The sequence below is a fragment of the Peromyscus californicus genome, unplaced genomic scaffold (genome assembly GCF_007827085.1).
Source record: "Peromyscus californicus insignis strain IS unplaced genomic scaffold, ASM782708v3 Scaffold_10__1_contigs__length_136768540, whole genome shotgun sequence".
Lineage (NCBI taxonomy): Eukaryota > Metazoa > Chordata > Mammalia > Rodentia > Cricetidae > Peromyscus > Peromyscus californicus.
Window position 1 is genome coordinate 106,340,332 of NW_026294391.1, and position 22,936 is coordinate 106,363,267.

Sequence of the window (22,936 nt, forward strand, 5' to 3'; positions counted from 1 at the left end):
AAGTGGTATCTGAATGAAATATTGTGGTGTAGTAAGTTGTATAATCTTACACATTGCTGCCACCCACCTTCCAAATATTATCCAATCGTAGTTAGAGAATATCTTTGTTGTAAAGGATATAATAGGTAATAAGCCATCAAATACAACTGGAATAATGTGTCTACATATATCAGCACAGTGAAAGTTCTCATTCTAATCAGTAAACATGTTTTGTGTGAATTGGGTCACTGGTGCAAGCATTAGGTCTCTCAGTTTATTAAAACATGTTCTCAAACCTTAACAACCAACTCAACAATCAAAAACAATGCTCTAAAGACGGAGACATCAATTAGTGTTGGGATATCTTTTAAGTGATTCCTACTACACAGTTAGAGGAGGATTTACATCTCATATGACATCATAATGGTAATGAAAGATTTTTTTGAGACAAGTTCTTACTCTGTACCCCTGACTGGTCTTGAAATCACTAGAGTGTCTAGGATGGCCTCAGACTCTTAGATTTCTCCTAAGAACAGAAAATTTTCACATTGCATTTCAGTCTTCTCTTATAGATCAACAAGTGAAAGCATATTCTTATCCTTGGGGACCTATCATAATCATTTGGTAAATTTGGTACAAATATAGAATGTGTCATTCCAACTCCAGAGTTTCTGATTCAGTAAGTCTGTGATAAAGGCTATGGAATTGTACTTTGAACAAGTTCCCAGGAATATTGTTGTTAGTGATCCATAGAAAACACATTGAGAATTATCATGTTATAACATGGTATTAATTGACATTTGAATTTTAGTTAAATTTCATTTTCTCCAGATGTCCTTATAGAGGAAATTTGTGAACTAGCTTCCCAAGTCCGATATGACCTTTCATCAAATATCTGGTTTTGTTCATACAGAACGTGGAAGGGCAAAATATTCATATTTCTTTGTAATCATATATTCTGTCTTTTAATCATGTTAGTAAATAACATTATTTTAAGTAACCCATGAATAAAAACATCACATAGCTAATTTAAGGAAGCCACTCAAATATTGCCAGTTGCAAGCTCTATACAACTCAGTGAACTTTTAGAAAGGTACATAAATTAGAACTTATATGCAGTTACAATGTTATTTTATAAAATCGATGTGAAATAAAACACAGCCTATAGTTGTAGATTTATGTGTCTTGTATGTTTTAAATTTTATGAAGTTTATTTAAAAAAATCTCAAACATGAATAAAATTGAAAAAGAACAGTATAATAAATGCCTATATACTGATCACCTAAAACAATACTTAGTTTTGCTAAAATGCTTTAGTTATTTTAAAATACAATATTTTTATTAATTCTTTGAGAATTTCATACTTGCATACAATAGATTTTGATCATGTTAACATCCTAACCCCCTAAGTTTACCCAGATCCATTCCCCACCTCCTACTTTCTTCCAACTTGGTACTCCATTTTTAAAATAAATATTACATACCATATTCAATTTGTGCTGCCCATGTATGTACTCTATACTCATGGATGTGGAGCTATCCAATGGACCATTGTGACCTCCTGAGACCACACCCTTAAAGAAAACTGCTTCTCTGTCCTTCCAAAGACATTAACTCTCAATAGTTTCTTACCTAGGACTAGGGACTTGTGAGAGAGCCCCTTGCACATCAACTGATTGGAAGGTTGATTGGCTTGATCTTGTACAGGTCTTGGGCAGACAGTCATGGTTACTGTGCATTCATGAATGCAATGGTCCTCCATTGTCCAGAAAACACTTTTTTGCTTCAGTCCTCTCTGCCATTTGCCTTTTACAGTCTTTCTGCCCCATTTTCTGCAATGTTCTCTAAGCCTTGTGGGGAGGAGGGTATAATATAGATTCATTGAAAAACACATGATCAGGTATGGCCTACCTCTCCTCCAGTTGTTGGTCAGGAGTGTCACAGAAGTCCTCTACCCCTGCCACCAAAACACCCAAGTTATTGCCATTGCTCTTGGTTACCAATCAAAGCATGATGGTAAAATCCCATTGTTGAAGACAACACACATCACTGTGGTCTCATGACACAGAGAAATCAAACTGATAGTGAGAAGGAATCTTCCTGCTGGCTAGCTTTCACAGTACCAGAAGGTGTTATGCAGCCACCTAGATGTGGGGTTAGGGAGGTCATCAAGAGTGTTATCCAGCAGTGAACACCCTGAGCTATAATGACTGACATGTCAAGATATATCCATGACTGTAGTAGTACATGAATGCTATAGGGGTGACCAACTGATTTCTGCATGGATATAAAGTCTACTCCACAGGAAGAAAATGTGTCTAGTAATGTAAATCTGGCCAAGAAGCTAAGGCTGGGGAGATCATAGGCTCCAGCAGTAAACTCACTACTTTTACTTTGTTAAGTGGACATATTATTTAAGTGCCCCTTGAATTCATATGTCTACAGTTATAGATTAATATCCTTCTCAGACCTCATAAAGTAAGTTTATTTTTGCAGAGCTTAGGAATGGGACATCTACATAATTTCACCTATTTTTTTTAAGCTGGCATATTTTAAAGTAACTTCTGGATATCCTGAAATTAGTAGCCAGATACTTCTGCATATAAAAAGAGGCATTTTATTTATTTATTTTATTGCACTGGGGATTACACCAAAGACTTTGTGCATACTGGGTAAGCTATCTACCACTAAGCTACCTTCTCAGCCCTTTTACTTTACTTGCAAAACATTTTAATTTCTATTTATTTTTATCAATGTCTGTTAAATAGTTCAGACAAATGGTCTCAAGGATTTTAATATTAGTAATAATTTATTTTTATTTGTGTGTAAATGTTGTAAAGTGACCATAAAGGCCGAAAGAGGGCATTGAAGGACCTAGAGGTGGTGGTGAGTTGCCTGCTTTGGATGCTGTGAGCAGAACTTAGATCCCATGGAAGAACAGCACCTACTCTTACCCATTGAGCTACCTGTGCTTTCTCTTAAATATTTTTAAGATGAAGCAATTTAAGTATTGAACACAGTTCTTAAAAGACTGGCTCAAGATTCAGAAGCAAAGTATTGACAGCAGAGAAACTAAGATTGTTAATTCAGTTATTTACTGATTCTTTAGCTTAATATATGCCTTTTTCTGTCAGACATTATGCTAGGCACTAGAAACATAAAATGAAATGTTTTCTCCTCTTGCTCATGATACTTCCAAAAGTATAGCTATTACTATTCAAATTTCAATTTAACATAATACTGAAGGAAATAAGACTAGACACGTATTACCTAAAATAGGTTCCACACACTACCTGTTGCTTGTGATAAGAGTAGAGACATATGCACACAAATAACTATGTTCAAATCATTTTAGGAAAATGTACATTAAAACAGATTTCCTTATTAAAGAATGTGTTCAACAGTCTGATAAACTTTTATGCAATGGACATCAATAATACATCTGATGGTAATTATTTTTCTAAGTTAAAAACAACATATGTAAGTGTGTTTTTATTTTTTCCAGCTGCCAGCCACCCACCCCATGAGTGTGCATGTGCATGTGCGTGTGTGTATGTGTGCGTATGTGTGTGGCTGTGTGTATGTCTGTGTGTTTGTGTCTATAGATATATGTGTGGTGAAATTTTCTAGAAAACACTCCAAACACATTTTGGAGTGCTCCACTGTAGGCACCTCAGATTTGCTTTATATAGACTTAAAAAAAAACTTTTCGGAAAGAATAATGCAGTATACCAAAGTGAGAAATATATCCATGCTCACTTTCAAATGTAAAACTAAACATTTAGAAATGAATGAGCTCCTTAATAACTTTAATACGCTAAAAGGGACAATCCAATTAAACATATTTATCAATCTTATATAATATAAAAACAACATCGAGCAGCAATAATTAAATTATACAACCATACCTAGAGACAGTTCTGCAAGCTGAAATAATTTAATTCAAATCATTTCTTTAATAAATATCCACAAAATTCATTATATAATTGGAAGTGAGTTAGATATTTACAGAATAATGTAACTCTATTTCCAGAAAACTAGTCTATATCAAGAAAACACTACATTTAATGTGTTTCCTTATCATCAAGAACAATTTACATGAAGTCCAAAGGAAGAAAACAGGTGAATATTGATAGTATGTGACCAAGAATGAAAATGCAAACATGGTGAAACCAACTCAAATGTAATAATTGAGATCATTCAATAAGTATTGATTGTATAACATGACATTTTTCATTCTCTGTAAATATAGGCAATGCTATAACTTTTTTTGTTCTTTGATTATTTTTTATTTTATAAAAAATTAAATTTTACATATCAGCCATGGATTCCCCTGTCCTCCCTCCTCCCACCCACCCCCGCCCTCCTCCCAATCCACCCCCCATTCCCACCTCCTCCAAGGCAAGGTCTCCCCTGGGGATTCAGCTCAGCCTGGTAGATTCAGTTGAGTCATGTCCAGTCCCCTCTTCCTTCACCAAGGCTGAGCAAAATGTCCCAGCATAGGCCCTAGGTTCTAAACAGCCAGCTCATGCTCTAAGTCAGGTCCTGGTCCCACTGCCTGGGGGCCTACGAAATAGTTCAAGCTAATCAACTGTCTCACTTCTCCAGAGGGCCTGATCCAGTTCCATGGGGGCTCAGCTATTGGTTCATAGTTCATGTGTTTCCACTAGTTTGGCTATTTGTCTCTGTGCTTTTTCCAATCACGGTCTCAACATCTCTTACTCATATAATCCCTCCTCTCTCGCGCGCGCGCGCCGATTGGACTCCTGGAGCTCCACCTGGGGCCTGGACATGGATCTCTGCATTTGCTTCCATCAGTCACTAGATGAGAGTTCTAGCATGACAGTTAGGATGTTCGGCCATCCAATCACCAGAGTAGGTCAGTTCTGGCTTTCTCTTGACCATTGCCATTAGTCTTTTGTGGAGGTATCTTTGTGGATTTCTGGGGACCTCTCTAGCACTTTGCTTCTTCCTATTCTCGTGGGGTCTTCATTTATCATGGTATCTCTTTCCTTGTTCTCCCACTCTTTTCCTGATCCAGCTGGGACCTCCTGCTCCCCTAACTCTCTTTCCCCCGACCCTTGCCCTTCATTATCCACCCTCATGTCCAGTTTGCTTATGTAGATCTCCTCCATTTCTCTGTCGTTGGGCGATCCCTGTGTCTTTCTTAGGGTCCTCTTTAATAGGTAGCCTCCCTGGAGTTGGGAGTTGCAGTCCAGTCATCCTTTACTTTACATCTATACATTTTTAGATATCTGATTGGTGGATTAAAATAATCTAACAACTGTTTTCAAAGTACTTATTGGACATTTTTCAAAGTGTTTTAGTGGTACAATTTCAAGAACAATAAGTCTAAAGCTATGGTTAGGACTGCAGATTTCAGAGCATTGGTGTAGATCAACTGATTAGTCAACATGCAATGTTTTAATTTCGTATAAATTGTTTTATCATTAGGAAGACAGAGCTCCAAAACTTTCAGCATCTCCAGTTCTAACCAGAGCAATTGAGAGAAAGTCTTCATAAATGCGCTTTATAATATTACTTATATTTTCTGCATTGCAACAGCCTCATCTCCAAAGTAGCTTACATCCCCTTTAGCTGTTCTATGAGGAAAATCAGCGATTAAACTGATTGTCTAAAAAGTTCAGAACTTGAGACAAATAGGAATGGGTACTCACATGGGAGGATTGAGTATAAAATGACTGCTTTGGGTGAAGGTTTTTGACATTTTGTCCAAATTTTATTGCAGAAATTTTGTTTTAAAACAGACTATGCATTTTAAAGTCGGACTGATAAATATGTTACTACTTAATTTAATAGTAATCACCACTTAATATTTTATTCTGTAATAACCATAAACATAATATATAATACAACCACCAAGAAAGATTCTGCTTAACTGTCTCTGCCCTTTATTAACAGGTAGGACTAATATTGGGTGTTTAGTTGAAAGGCAAAAACTTTCACTAGATAATTTGTACTTAGAGTCCTAGATATGCCACAGCAATAAATGATAGTCTGCATTTGAGTGATATTATTTGATAAACTGAGAAATCATTTCAGTTTGGTGTTTATTTGAGGTTGATTAAATCAGAGGCTAAAGATTCTGAGTCACTGTATTCTCCAACTTTAGAAAAAAATCAATACACCCCAGTTAATGGGCAGGCAACATTGTAACCAGATTAAGTGTGTGAACCTTAGCCAGCTCCAACAGCTCAGCAAACTTAATCTAGAAGTGGATAATATAACACAAAATATTTTTGTTAAATCTTTCTTTGCTAAACATTATTTGTTTGAAAATAAAGCACATATCTATAAAAATTAGTACTTAGACCAACACTTCTTTCCTAGTGCTATAATTGCCTACCTATTCATCGTCTAATAAAGCTTATGCCTATACATCTAATAATTCATCTATCAAAAGACATGTGGAGCCCAGAATTGTGCAGCAATGCAGGTTTAAAGAACAATTCAATAAGAATTAAAATATGTGATTTACAACAAAGTTTGTAATCTGCTTCAATAGTAAAATCAAATGTGTCTTCACTGTTTCTGAATCTCCAACAGCACAATGGGAATACTGATATTGCATATCCATACTGAAAGGGTAAATGAGAATGGATGTAAGACATTATAATAGTACAATTATCAACTGTAGCCAAAGTATTTTCAGATTTTCAGATAGTCATAAGGACAGCAGTCTGTTCAGTTAGAAATCACAAACAGCAGGCCAGTTTAGAGGAGAAAGTTGGGAGGTAATATAATTTTTTCCTTTGTACTTTAAGAGCAAAATTCTTTCATTTCCATAAAAACAATTTTTGGCAAACAGAAACATTTTATTATCACAAAAAGAATAGAATTCAGTGTTTTCTAATAAGAATTTAAATCATTAAACAATTTTTATTTAACTTTTGTTGAAGCAATTATTTGAGAGACACTGACTTAGCCAAAGGGTTTTTCAAGATTTTATTACTTATTTTAACTTTATATGTATAGGGACTTTGACTACATATAGACATGGATACCACATGTTTGCAGTACCCACAAAGATTTTTTATTAAATAGTGAATTGATTATTTTATTTTTCTCTAGTTTGTTTTGGCATGGTATAGATCAATGACTCATTCCCAACCACAGTAGCTGGATTGGAAAGGATAATTTCAAAATCTGTACAGTAGTATTATTTGGTATATAACTTGGAAATGCATGCTTTCTATCACAATATAATTTTAGATTTGAAAAATGGTAAAGATAAATATTTTCATAAAGAATCTACAGAAAATAACACTTCTTAGCGTTCAGGGACACATGTTTTTATGTGTATCAAAAGGAGAGATATATTTGAATAGACTGAAAAGTAGAGTGGAAGTTTCAACCTAGCTTCTGAAAAGCTCTGAGGAAGGTTCTTGTTATTCCTGGAGCACTAATCTGCTTTCAGGCCAAGTAAATCACCAGTTTGTCCACAGTAATGTATTGAAGATTTACTAGCACTTCATGAAGGTTGGTAAGCACACTAAACACAACTACTAAAGTAAAACAGTGAAGAACAGGTTCTTGAGAAACAAACAGATATCTTTTAGTGTTTTATATGACAGACTATCTTTATTTATATATTTATTTTTAATTTTTTAATTCGTGTGTGTGTGTGTGTGTGTGTGTGTGTGTGTGTGTGTGTGTGTGCATATATGTGTATACACATGCATGTCTGTGAAGGTCCCAGGCTCTCCATCATTTATATTGAAGTATTGAAGTAGTCTTATTTGAACCCAGGCAATGCAGATACAGTGAGTTTGGCTATTCAGTTTGCTCCAGGAATCCTTTATCGCCACATTCTGAGTGCTGGAATTATTGGTGGGTCTGCCATGCTTACTCAACGTTTATATGTGTTTTAGGGATCTGAACTCTACTCATGATTTTGCAATGACCACTTTATTCACTGAGCCATTTGCTGAGGCCATAACAGATAATTTTGAGCTATGTAATTTAGCAAACGTTTATTATAATCAAATGTATGTATACTGAAAAAATAGTTGCTCATGTGAAGTCAAAATAAGTCAAAATACAATAAGAATATTGTATTTTACCCAGCAAACTTTAATGAAACCTTATCTCCAGCACATGAAGAAAATAACACTTCCAGAAGTACTATGCAATATCTCATGAGAGCAGAAAACTAATAATATAGGGGAAGGAACTTAACTTGATAACTTATTGAGAGAATATGATGTCCAAAAGCTGCTTAATGAGCAAAGGCTTAGTGCTTGGCAGTAGCTCCAATCCTCATTTGGGAGATTTGACCTACAAAAGGGACAGTAAATGCATACTGACCTGTTTGGGGAGGGATAAGTGATAAGCTTGAAAGGTAGGTATTTATATTTTGGTATAGTATTGATGCTTTGTTCTTGTATTAAAGTTTTGTGACGATAAAAAAATCATAAAATTCTTATATCCTCTCAATACAAGTAATAAGTAAGAACAAAAGGAGGAAGAACAATAAATTATAAGGACAGTAATATGGAAGAAAATTCCATGACTGAATTTGAATTCAAATTATCAGAGATCTCATTCCTCTTCTGCCATTAACTTGTGAAAATACATAAAACTATTTCACTTGTTCAGATCATCTTTGGATTCAAAAATCAAATTACATATGCAGAACTAATAGTTTATTAACCAATCAACAGCTGAGCATCTACTATACACTAGACCTAGAGCTGAGCTGCTCATATCCTTTTATAAGAAAGACACAGGGATCGCCCAATGACAGAGAAATGGAATGAGATCTACATGAACAGCCTGGACATGAGTGGGGGTAATGAAAGGCGAGGGTTGAGGGAAAGAGAGCTTGGGGGAACGGGAGATCCCAGCTGGATCAACAACAGAGAGGGAGAACAAGGAATAGGAGACCATGGTAAATGAAGACCACATGAGAATAGGAAGAAGCAAAGTGCTAGAGAGGCCCACAGAAATCCACAAAGATACCCACACAACAGACTGCTGGCAATGGTCGAGAGACAGCCCGAACTGACCTACTCTGGTGATGGGATGGCCAAACACCCTAATTGTTGTGCTAGAAACCTCATCCAACTACTGAGGGATCTGGATGCAGAGATCCATGACTAGGCCCTGGGTGGATCTCTGGGAGTCCAATTAGCGAGAATGAGGAGGGTTTATATGAGCGAGAATTGTTGAGACCAAGGTTGGATAAAGCACAGGGACAAATAGCCAAATGAATGGAAACACATGAACTATGAACCAATGGCTGAGGGGTCCCCACTGGATCAGGCCCTCTGAATGGGTGAGACAGTTGATTGGCTTGATCTGTTTGGGAGGCATCCAGGCAGTGGGACCAGATCTTGTGCTCATTGCATGAGTTGGCTGTTTGAAACCTGGGGCCTATGCAGGATTGTTTGGCTCGGCCTGGGAGGAGGGGACTAGACCTACCTGGACTGAGTCTACCAGGTTGACCTCAGTCTGTGGGGAAGGCTTTGCCCTGGAGGAGATGGGAATGGGGGGGGGTTGGGGGGAACGTGAGGGGGACGGGAGGGGGGAGAACAAGGGAATCCGTGGCTGATATGTAGAACTGAATTGTATTGCAAAATAAATTTAAAAAAAAAAAGTCCATAGTCATTAGCCTATTATCCACAATAAAATTCACTCTTCTAGTAATGTTTGTAACTTGAATGTCTTCAGGATAATAAATTGCCATGATTCATTTCGCATAGAAAACAAATATGAAGAACTTTATATTATCTAGGTCCTTTGGAAATTTTTGAGTTTTCTTTTAATAATTTTAAATTTAATACATGTTAAACATACTTTATGATTGTTTTTATAATGAACATGATGCTGGCACTCTTTCAAGTCTGTCCTTATTTCCGTATCATTTCTTCTGATCACTACTAACCACTGAAAAGCCTAAAACTGATCTCTCTCCTCCTTCCCTCCCTCTGTTTGTTTCCTTCCCTTTCTTCATCCATCCCTCTTTCTTTCTTGCTACCTCTCATTTTATCTCAAGATGATCATAAGTTTGAGGTCTCCCTAGAAGTAGGGAGGGAAATGTTCCTTGGAGATACTTAATATTCACTCATTTTGAAGTAAACAAATTATAATCCTGAGAGCATGAAACCCGTGTCTTTGAACTTTGTGCTCAATAGTTCATCTAAAGTATGCCACATATATAATGTTAAACATAGTTAAAATTTCAAATATTGTTTTATAAAGAACTTTTTTTGTATTGTGTATCACATGTAAAGGAGTTGAAACTTCTTATTGGCAACACATTCCTCCAGATTAATATGAGTGGACAGGCCATAGCTTGTCAGTATGGCTGGGATGAAAATGTACAAATTAACAGACTGAACAAGCAATGTAGATGTTTTTCATCAACCTTTGACAAATGAAAGGTAAGCAGAGCTGTTTGCTTGTCATAAATTGCTGACTTTGTTAGCTAAAGCTTGTTGATATTGAAAATGCTTTACATATGTGAGTTGAAAATGAAAAACCTATCAACCATAGCCCAGTGCATTTTGCACAAACAAAATGATGTAGACTACTTTACTATGGACATAAAGTCAATGAATATCCCACAAGCTGCGTCCAGTGATGGGGATGTTAACATTGGTGCTAGGGCAGCTGAATCCAAATCCAAACCAAAGCTAATGAAACAAATCTCTACTTAAAATTTTATACTATGAAAAATTTTATGTTCAAAGAATTATCTTGACTTAATAAATAAACCAATAAGAGAAATGAACATGTGCAAAGTGGTCCAAATGCATACTTAGTATTGTATCTGCCTGGCTTCAATTCCTGGAGAGAAGAGGGGGTATAGAAACAATATCTGGGTAATCTTGAATAACACTGTATGAAGTTAGTCATGTTCTCTAGTTTGTTTATAAGCAATATGAATGCTCAGATGAAAACTAAAGCGGCAAATATTAAATGTTATATATTGTCCGTGGCTGATAATAATTAAGCCAAAGACTCTTATAATTGCAGATATGACTTAAGATGGAATGCAATTTGCATATTCAGCATGAAAACTGTGGCTTCCAGGTTCTCTCTCTCTAATCATGAGACTATTCTCTAGGTGGACTGATAATTACTATTTAGTCTCCCTGAACCTTTGACCTTTGTTCTTATAAAATAACGTACCCATACTATATGATATTGAAATGCTATGATTTTTATTAAAAAATGAAGTAACTCCCATAAGTATATTAAAATAATGATAATAATTAGGCATCATAGTTACCCTTCACAATTTTTTTCAGAGTATTGATTGAAATACAAAACTTGAGATTGGATGGTGAGCATGACAATATAGTCTTATAAATGAAATCTGCTTGTATATCAGGATTGATTTTACATATTTGGGTGTACTCCTCGAACATATTCCCATGCCAGCTTCTTCCAGGCCTTTGGTTTTACAACTCAGAGCCAGTAACTTATGAAACCCTGATGTTTCTATAGTATCAGAAGCAGTGTCACTCATTCTAGCTTCTTTTGGATTACTTTGTTTTGTTATACATATGTGCCCCTGCCTGAAATTATTTCTATGGTAATTACTGTTTGTGCCTATTTCATAAAACTGTGAGTTTAACAACCTGGGTCTATCAGCTGTTGCTGAACAGATTACTATTTAGCTAAAAAAAAAGATGAAATCCTGTCATTTGTGACAGCAATAGTAGGAAGCAGAGATTTTATGTTAAATAAAATAAGCCACCCATGAAAGACAAGTCTCCGTGATCTGCAGATTATGAGGTTGATGTCCTAGAATTTGCAAGAAGAATAGATGCTGGGAGGAGTAGGGGAGGATGGGGAAAGGCTGATTAGTAGGTACAGAGTTATATTCCCATAGGAATAAAGACATTGTAGTATTATGTTATGCAATAAGATAACTATAGAAAACAATATTGTGCTGGGTGGTGGTGGTGCATGCCTTTAATCCCAGCACTTGGGAGGCAGAGCCAGGTGGATCTCTGTGAGTTCGAGGCCAGCCTGGTCTACAGAGTGAGATCCAGGACAGGCAACAAAACTACACAGAGAAACTCTGTCTCAAAAAGCCAAAAAAAAAAAAAGAAAGAAAACAATATTGTATATATTTTAAAGAGTATGAAAAATGATATTGAAATTTTTAATAAAGAAATGAGATATGTGTGAGGATGTAGTATATATTATAGTTTATAAATTATATGATTATATATATATATATATATATATATATATATTGAAATATACCATGATACCTCACTGATTGCTTTTCATATATATAAGTTTAAAATAATTAAAAATAAAGCAATGAAATTATTTCATGATGTATACTGGGATGACTTTGAGCTCACAGAGATCCACCTACCTCTTCCTCCTGAGTGCTGGGATTAAATGTGTATACCACCACACCAAGTTATAAAAATATTTCAAAGTCCAGGCTCCAAGATTGCTCAGTGGATAAAGCACTTGAAAGCAACTATGGACACCAGCGTTTGGTTCTGCAGGACTTACCAAAAACTTGAATGGGCAAGGTGTCTGCCTGTAATCCTGGTACTCCAGAGCAGAGTCAGGAAATTCTCAAGGCAAGCAGACTACCTATATTAGCCAATGTTCATGAGCTTCAGTTTCAGAGATAGGTTCTGACTCAAAAAAAAAACATTAAATAAATAAATAAATAAATAAATAAATAAATAAATAAATAAATGAATGCAGTGTAGAGCAATTAAAGAAGATATCTGAGACCAACTTTGGACCTTTATATGTGCCCATTCCCATATACATACCCACCCTCACCAACATGAACCACACACATGCAAGCATTCATAAACATGTCCATGTACCGTCCCCCACACAGAGATAATCACACTTCAACAAATAACATAAATTCCAGGAAGGCATACAACCTATTTTGTTGTTTGCATGTTACATTGGTGTACTTAATTATTTCATGAGTATTTGATAGATGGTAGAGTCTCATAAATACTAAGTTACAAGTGAATAGATCTGCTAACTCCACCAAGCCACATAATTGAATACATTTTTTATCATGAAAATAGGCTTCAGGCTTGTTAATGGGCTCAAATGTTCCCAAAGGTTTTCCCTGGAGGTTTTGTCTAAGTGGAAGGACCAGGTTTATTTTTTCCCCAGTCAACTGCTTCAAAATTCTAGTTAATTCTCCAGGTGAGTAATTAGGATAAAACTTAATTCTTCAGATGAATTCTAAGGAATTGATTATTTCTCTAGAGGCCATTGGGCTGCATTTAAATCACCATTTCACTTTGGACTCTGAATGATCCAATTTACAAATCCCAATGAATCACATTAACTAGATAACCGCCAAATGTAATCCCATTCAGGGAGTGAAATATCTGGTTTCATTGTCTTCGTTAGTTAAATGAACTCTATTAGTTAAACTTCACTTTCATTTGTATTATTTTAACACAGACCACATTGGAAGCTTTTACACCTAAAAATGACCGTGGTACTGAAATCTCTATTTTCTTTGATTCAAAATCTGATATTGCCCTCCTCTATCCCTAACTTACGTACTTACCTCCTCCGGATGGAATTATAACCCCACAACTTCTTAATATAATTGTAAATAAATTGTCAACATTTTCTATATGACTCAGTGTTGATAAAATAAGATGTAGTTTTTCCTTTCACTGTTTGATACTATGTTAATTTTAAGGAAGTGAAAGTTTTTGCCCTAGAGTAGAAAACTGTCTTATGGGAACTGAGTTTCTGTGAATGTGTCTTGTTAAAAACCCATCCCAGGAATTATATACTAAATTAAAAACAAATAGTTCTTTTGCTTGAGCTTCGTGCCAAATACTTGATGTGGCTCTTATATCATTTCTCTAGTTTTTCTATAAAGACTTCTGCAGTTTCATTTCAGGTCTCATTTCTTAAACATCTGGCATCAGCTATACCTGCAGTTTTCTCTGAATGTGGACAATTATGGCAGGAGTCATTGTTCTATTCTTGTGCATCAGCCCATGGTAATATTATAAGGCCTGTAAGCTCAGGTAGAATGAAGTAGTCACAGTTTCCCCTAGTAGATATCTTTATGAAAACCATTTAATCAATCTTGTAGGTTAGGGGTTGGAAAATATTCTTTTTTCTGTAAAGAGTCAGGTAGTAAATGTTTTATACCTTTGCATTACAAAAACCTCATTTAAGTGTATGAATGTGTATTCCATGCTGTAGTAAATTTGTTTTCCATGGGTACAGAAACTGTATATAATTTTCACATTTTACAAAAGACTGTCTTCTGATTTATTTTTATTTTAACAATTTTAAAAGATCAAAAACAATCCTTAGCTTGTGAACCATTCAGAAACAAAGGTTAGGCCACATTTAGGAGAGGGTTGTGGTCTGTCAACCCCTGCTCTACGTTGTCCTATGCCACTTAGAGGTGAATGAAAGCATCATTGTTCACTCTGATGATGACAAATAAGTCCTGGATAAATTGAGGAACTGCTACCAATACCTGGAGGAATTTATAGCCATTTGCTAATCCAGCAAATACTTGTTGAATGTTTATTTGGCCAGAAATGTCTATTGCTAGATCCTTTCATATAACACCAAGGGCCTTCTTCAACATTCAAGTATTAATGTGTTCCTCACTCTAACAGGTCAAATAATAAGATTTTACACAAGCAAGATGGCCTTGCTTTAAACCACACAGACTCTACTCACCAACTGAAAGTTCCACATGTATGGATTCTTTGATGAGACTCAAATTCTTAGTTGAAATACAACTGGAAACTTAGAGGGCTCAGTCTTACTTATCTCATATCTTGTCACTATGCAAAGAGGGTGCTAATCAACAATGAGAAGAATTGCTCAGTGCCCAGTAAAATGAGGCTGGAAGCAACAGGGAAGCATCCTGGTGAAAAATGTAGTTTCAGGTTTGTTCCTCAAAGGCTAAGGGGGTATTTATTTATTTTTTTTTTTTTTTGGTTTTTCGAGACAGGGTTTCTCTGTGTAGCTTTGCGCCTTTTCCTGGAACTCACTCTGTAGTGGGGTGGTGGTGGCGCACACCTTTAATCCCAGCACTCGGGAGGCTAAGGGGGTATTTTGAAATTGTGACAAAGTGAGGAAATTACTTCTATTGTGATATGTAGTAGGATCTCTGATTTTGGGAATTTTAAAACCTAGTATTCCAAATATCTATTCTCAAATATGATATATAATGATTGATTTTAAACCATTTGCACAATTACATTTCTTTTAAAATTTGTCTTTAGCACCCTAGGCATCAAGGGACCTAATTAATTTAGAGCAAATCATTTCACACTTAATGAGAACATTTATGCCTCAGAGTTACTTACTATACAATTGTTTTTCTATTAGAGAAACCTAGGGCTATCTTATTTGTGGACAAATCCTCCTGTGAATCACCAAGGAATATAATTTTCTTTTGTAATTATTTATTTTTACTTTTCTTGTGTTCCATAATAATCTTTTAAGATGCAGATTTATTATCATCAAATATCTTGCATATTGAGCTACAGAATTATAGGCTCAAAACAAGTTAAATCATTAAGAAGTACTCATAAGTTCTGAAAGCTACAAGTGAAAATCCATGGAACACAGTATTTGGCAGAGTTTCATCACTGACATGTGGTAACTTTAAATTTAGAACCAGAAAATACCTTATGGCTCATCATCCACCAGGAAGGTAAGATTCTAGAGACAACAATGGAAAGCATTTTGAGAAAAAAAATGACACTAGATGATGACATGTGACATGTATAAAATTTTCATGAGTTCCCTGTGCTTCATGAATAAGGACATGATCGTCTAAATACTTCTGTCATTTGGTCAGTGGTATAGACTATGGTCTAGGATGGATCAGGACCCACTATGTTCAGTCATGGACCTTCCTACCAATCAAAACAAATTCTTATTATCCATTACAATGTAATTAGAATAAAGCAAGTTAGCCTTTGTCCTCTAACCTAATTACTACCAATATGATTTAGCAAAACACAAAGGAGCTATTTATACTTCCACTGTTTTTAATGTAAAGGTATTAGATTTCTCTAAATCTCTGGATTACCCCTGAGAATACAGAGTGACCTATCAATTGCCAATCAATTCTATTTGGCCTTCTTATTTCTTTCTTTGTGTGCTACTTACCAATAATCAGTGAGACCTTCAGATTTATACTTGAGAGTTAATATAAGCATATTATATCAGGAATATTCAATATAAAGCAAAGGTATAAAATTTATTTGGCAATAATCATTTCTGAAAATCCTGACAAAATAAAGTTAACTATTCCTGTATTTTTTTGTATAAAGTGGATTAATATAGTTTGCATAGAAACGTAGTGTCATAAAGAAAGTTTGAGATTATGCAAGTACATAAAGTACTGTTAGTTTGAATTGCACTTCTTTATTTACAGAGGAGTTGAACTATGAAGAACATCAAAATTCAAAATGATTCACCTTTTCATTAAATACATAGAAGTGTCTAAAATGATATAGCACACACACGTGTGTGTGTGCACACCTGCATGCATGTTTATAATATGTAATTTATATAAAATTTACCGGACTTTCAATACATTTTGCTCTGAATGAACAAAATTCAAGATTAAAATAAGGAAACCTAACTGCTTAGTTAGTGACACTTGTAATCATGATTCAAAAATTTGACAAAGGCAACTTGAAAGAAGAAAATTGGACATTAATTTCATGCAATAATTCTTAAAAGACATAGTGAGCCTCTTGCAAAGAGCACTGTAAACCCAGATGGGAAAATTTCATTTCAGATCTAACAAAAATCCAAGTACCAGGCATGAGAAGCCTTCCTTTGAGTTGTAGGTCAATATTGTCTAAGAGACTTCCAAAGCATTACAGGCTATTACTATTGACCTTAGTTGTCTTGAAGAGGTGGACGGTTAATACCTATTCCTGAAAACACCATGCCTGTAGCCAGAATTTTCTCCAGTCCCACCAGCCCCCCTGGTCTGTGTTTCTCTGGTCCCTCCTAGCCCCGCGGTAATGCAGCCACTTATAAAATAATCATTCAGAGGCTTATATTAATTACCAATTATATGACCTATGGCAGACGTCTTGCTAGCTAGCTCTTATAACTTAACCCATTTCTATTAATCTATAAGTTGCCATGTGGCCGTGGCATTACCAGTCTGTCTAAACATGAGTTGAACAAGGATAAAACATTAGACATGCTAATGTGGACAGGGGAAAGTCCATAGCGCCTCAATCTTACACAAAGAACTACAGGTAACTAAATAATTCTGAAAGCTAGGAGAAATAGACTTCTCTCAAGAAGAGTACACCAGTTGGCTATCTAATACCAAATGGACAGCCTTGAAAACACAAATATTATATAAATATACATGTAACATTACACAGACTAAGCAGGTTATATTTAGGGATACATATGTACATACATGCACATTTGCATATGTCTATATCTGTGCAACAAAAATTTTAGAAGTGCCTATGCATTTGAAAGAGAGAAAGCAGGCTTATATGGGAGGGTTTAGAGGGAGGAAATTGAAGGAGGAAATGGTATAATTATAATATAATCTCAAAAACTAAAATAAATAAAAGAAGAAGTAGTGAACCAGTTCTATGAATTCCTAAAAATGTATAAATATCACGGCAAGTTGATTTTCTCCGAAATGAAATACTTATCTATCAGTAAAATTATTAACCAATGTAATTAACTCAATTATCCAAATAACAAAACTATAAACATGTTATTTGAATAAATTCAGAAATAACTTTCAAAACAGTAAATATCCACTGATATTTCAAAACACTTTAATAGACTATTAGGGATATTTTAAAGGATATTTAATAAAAATCTACAGTAAACAAACATGTTATTGGTGCTATATTATACCTTATTCACCATTAAAGTCAAGATGGAGATATCTGCTCTTAGGACTTCTACATAAAAATTTAATGGAAAAGAACCCAGTAAAGCTGGTCGAGTCTTCAAAATCCTAAAAGGCATAGCTGTGGGTTTATTGATTGAATTCTGCTGGCACAGGATCCCTTTCAGAGACAAAGAGTGAGAAATGAAAGTGGACAAGCAATTCATTTCGAACAGCGGAAGAAGACGCCCTCTTCAGTGAAAGCATTTATCCTGACAACTGTTGGTCAGTTTAAGGCCAAATCCAAGGCCTCAGAGAGGAGTTTGAAAAACTGGAATTCTTAAGTGCAATCAACATAGATCTTCCCCCTTGCCCCTGCTCATTGCAAACTTAACCAAAATTAAACTCGAGAAGCTTGAACTGAGTGATACCAGAATCTCAGAGGGCCTGGAAGTAGTGGCAGAAAAAAAAAGTCTGAACTTTAAGGATCAAAATTTAAGTGGCAACAAATTAAAAGACTTCAGCACCAGAGAGTCCTTGGAGAAGTTAGACAATTTCAAGAGCCTAGATCTGTTTAACTGAGAGGTGACCAGCCTGAATGACTACAGGGAAAAGTTGTTCAAGCTCCTGCCCCAGGTCATGTACCCCAGAGGCTAAACAGAAATAACACAGAGGCCGCTGATTCTGACATTGGGGGCTAGTAAAGGATTACAGTGAGGAAGATGAGGATGAGGAGTATGAATATACCCAGGAAATGAAAAAGGAGGAAGAAGACAATGAGGAAAAGAAGGGGAGGAAGAGGAGGATGACGAAGTTTATAATGATGGGGATGTGGATGACAAGGAAGAGGAAGATGCTAGCAAAGAAGAAAGGGGTCAGAAGTTAAATGAGAACGAGAAAATGAGGACGAAGAGGATGACTAAGGAGAATTAACCAATTCTATGAAATCCCTATTGGATTTGTTTTTACCTGTATCTTCCCCCTTTCAATTCCTGTCCCTCAAAGTTTCTTTTTTTCTGATTATAGGGAAAGGAAGAGGAAAAGTGTACTGGGGGTTGTGTGGAGAAGGGAGGGCAGGAGGGGGAGGAATAAAATATTCTTTTTATTGCCACTCTTTATTCCCCCTCCTTTTTCTCCTGGCACCTAGATTGTGCTTGTCAATGCAATAGGTTAGTACACACCAAGCAAGCGTTTGTTCTTTCTGTCAGAGAGAATGGTTTGTCCCACATCCCCAGAGTTGGTCAGAAGGACATAGCTGGCCTCTGTCAATTTGTTCACAATCCAGGTGTCACTGTACCCAGCCTCTGTCTTCAATAACTCTTGTTCTGGTCCTTGGGATCGCATCTAGAGACATTCATCACCTTGCTTTGTAAACATAGCAACTACAGGATTATTTGGGCACTGGTTTGGAGGCATACCCCATTCTTTACCCCCATTTCCCCCTTCACAGATGACAGTGGACTTTGCTTTTGCAAAGAGAACTTTTGTCTCTGGAGCTGTAAGCCCGAGAGACAAAAAGCAGCAGACTTGGGAGATAGTGAGCACAATGGATTTGGTAGTCATAATGGAAGAAACAAAGCACCTTAGATTTTCAACTCCTTTAAAAGAAAAAAACAATAACCTGTCCTATCTTGTCCTGGAGAATACTAGAGCAATTTGTTGGGCAGAAATGACAGGAGGACTCATTTTAGGTACTCTAGCTTAGAACACTCTTTACAAATCTAAGCACTAGAGGTTTGCTGCATGTCTACTAGGTTTCTTTTTGTTCATTTTTTTCTTTTCTCATACATTGGAACATTGAAAAGCAACACAAAATTGTATTTTCTTACTGAGTAGGACTCTGAGGTGACTTTAGGTTCTTCCTAGTGAATGCTTTCAGCATTCCCCTTCTGGACGGCTTTAGAAGTGACACGCTGTTTTCCTAACCTATGTTTCATCTGTACAAAAGAACATCTGCAAACCATTTTTCCCACCCTGGAGAAGTGTCAAATTAGGAGTTTTATGGCTATTTATCATTGAAAAATTTCAACAAATCTTTTTATTAATCATGTTTAATGAATGTTCTAGATAATACATCAGAACAAGGAAAATAAATCAGGTATAAAATGGGAAAAATTAGACAAATTTATCACCAATTTCAAATGTCATATTTATATACAGAGAAATCCTAGAATTAATACACACTATTATAACTTATAAGGAATTTTAGCAAGGTCTCTGGGAACAAGAATTAATGTACTAGAACCAGTAATGAAACCTTATATAACTAATAACTAATAAGATAATTCAATAGGAAAACAGCCCAAAGATTATATCTATAGTACTAAAAAGTTGAAAGAAAAGCTATAAATAATTCTTACCAAAGCTAGGCAATCATTTACAGGATAGGGAAACACTATTGAAAAACATAAGATTTGCATGTAAGTAGAGGTAAAATATGTTCATGATTTGGAAGACTCAATATCATGAAGGTATGACTTTTACTCAATTTAATCTGATGCAAAGACAAAGATATAAGAGACACTGAAAACACATGCAGCAAATGTGAAAAAGACAACTGCAAGGATCACTGATGAAAAGATATTTTAAAAATATCTATAATGAAACCAAAAGTCAGAAAATGAACAAATGCTCTGAATAGGTAGTTATCTATTTTAATATAATTGATGTATGAGAAAGTACTTCTTTACAAGTAATCAGTAGAATATAAATTAAATCAGTCAGGACCTAAAAATGTACATATTGGCAAAATTTTACCAAATGTTAGTAAGAAGAATTAGGAATTTCATATTTCACTAGTTGGAGTATAATATTGTGCTCTCTAGAAAGCAATTTAACAATGTCTTGTGAATTTGGGGAAATTATGCTGCTTGACCCGTAAGTACCTCTTCTACATGTCTACTTTAAAAATGTCTGTCTAGTACACACAACAAATTCCCACAAAAATGTTTAATTAATAAATGTTTGGAAAACTGAATTTTAGAAACAGTTTAAATGTCCAGCAATAATGGAATATCAGGATTTTATCCAACACAGTTAGAAATTAACAGTGGAACAGAATCTCACATATCAAGGTTACATGACAGAAACCATGATAACAGACAAAATAAAATTGAAGGTGGATATACATTTAATGAAAACTATATGGACACTGTAATATATATATCTATACTAATGTGCTGTGACACATACAATGTCATATATTTTTTCTAAGACTCTAGCTATGTCTGGAGAAAAAAGGAGGGCAGTGTGGTGGGGGAGCATAAAATATTTTAATTTTGTCTGTTATGTTTTATTTCTGCAAGTAAATCTAAAAGATCTGTGATAACATGGTAGATTTTGAAAGATCTGAGTATCAATGGTGACAAATATTTGAGAATTTGCTTTATGAAATCTCTATACATTTGAGACATATCTTTATTTAAATAAAAAATGATTCATCCTAGTATTTAGATAATAATGTGATTTGCTTCCTTTAGGTTGGCTTGCAAATTGTTTAATGTTGTCTTTCCAGGTAGTTGTTTGGCCCTTTTTCTGAAGAGCTCTTTAGTCTCAGACCTTTGAAGTTTATTTAGTTCAATCTAACTTCTATGTTCTTTTTCTTGTGTTTATTTACAAGCTAGTTGTTCAGAATAGTTTGAATTTACCCCTAGGCTAAATCCCAAAAGGAGGAAATAAAAGTCCTTTCGTGGAACCAGTTTATATTAGACCAACTTTTTCCAGAAAGCATAAGAAATTCCAATTCTTTTAGCTTTTTTGTGGTTGTTTTGAGTCATGGATTCAACTGTTGTCAAAGCCAACATGGAGTACACGATTTATTGTGATGGTTAGTGTTAACTGACAGATTTTAAACTCGCCTAGGATATGGATTCCTGGAATAAACTGTGAAGGATTATCTTGATGGAGTTAACAGAGGTGACAAGTCCTGACCATTGTGGGTAATACCATTCTCAGGCTAGGATTCTTGACTACATAAGCGGGAATGAGAGCTGAATGACAGCAAGTGTTCATGGAACTTAAATTTCTGCTTGTTAGGGTGATGTGACCAGCTGCATTAAGATATATTTTATGCAATGGAACCAGGCAAAAAAAGGTACTTAATGATGATGATCCAAATCAGTTAACCAGGATGCAGTTCTTATCAGAATTAAGGACAATATGCTTCCATAAAGCAAGAGAATATTGGCCATGGTGAGATTTGAAGTACAATTGGTTATTTTCTACCATCTCCTCATCAAGTTTACTATTTTTCTGGGAACATGGTAGATACAATGCAAAAATGTACTAATTTAAACCCCATGAATGAGAATATCAATCAATCTCATTGTTTCATATGTCATTCAGAGGAGGATGGTCTTATAGATAATCGTGATATGCACACCATATTAGAAATCAAAGGAGAAGATCAAACTATGACAATAGGAACAGTTTAACTTTCTGGGTAGGCAGTTGTCAAATTCTGTGAAAAGAAAAACAAAGTTTCTGAAAGCAAGAAACAGGAGAAAGGGATCAAGAAATGGTTGCTAACATATTAGGTGCAAGCTGCAATCCTTTTCTTTAACCCTGAGTTTGTGAAGGATCATTTTGCATTGCAATGACCAGTGCTGGATAGTAGGAATTTGCTTTTCTTCATATTCTCTTCCCAACTATAACAATCATAAAATGCATACATTATAGAAAAAATTTACTCAGCTCATGTACATATTTGAAAACAATTTATTTTTATTTATGCCTCTTGTTGGGATGCAACAATTAAATAAAATGAGAAATGTTTATCATTATATATGTCACTAGGAAGAGAACATACATGTGCATCTCAGAATACTACTTTGGATGCATAGTATGCATTTATGATAGGAATATAACCTTTTTAGATTCTTCTTTACAATAGGTTTGTAAGAGACATCATCATTCCTTTTATACCTGTAGCAATCATAGCCTCCAGAGATAAAGTTGCTTGCCAGAAAGTCACATTGCTCGTGTCAAGGCCTCGACTAGATGCCAAGGCTCTTGACTCCCTAGACAATATATTACTCCAGAGACTGCCTTTATTGCTTCTCAGTAAAGATGACTCCTTCAGGAAAAGCAACAAATCTGCAT

At 35.3% G+C, this 22,936-nt stretch overlaps 1 protein-coding gene and 1 pseudogene across 5 annotated transcripts in view; one reads left to right on the plus strand and one right to left on the minus strand.

Annotated features, from left to right (window-relative positions):
• Positions 1-22,936, minus strand: part of Tenm1 (teneurin transmembrane protein 1) — an 820,708-nt gene that overhangs the window by 609,550 nt on the left and 188,222 nt on the right. The gene's annotated exons all lie outside the window — the stretch shown is intronic.
• On the plus strand, positions 10,102-18,759 carry LOC128117608 (acidic leucine-rich nuclear phosphoprotein 32 family member A-like; annotated as a pseudogene).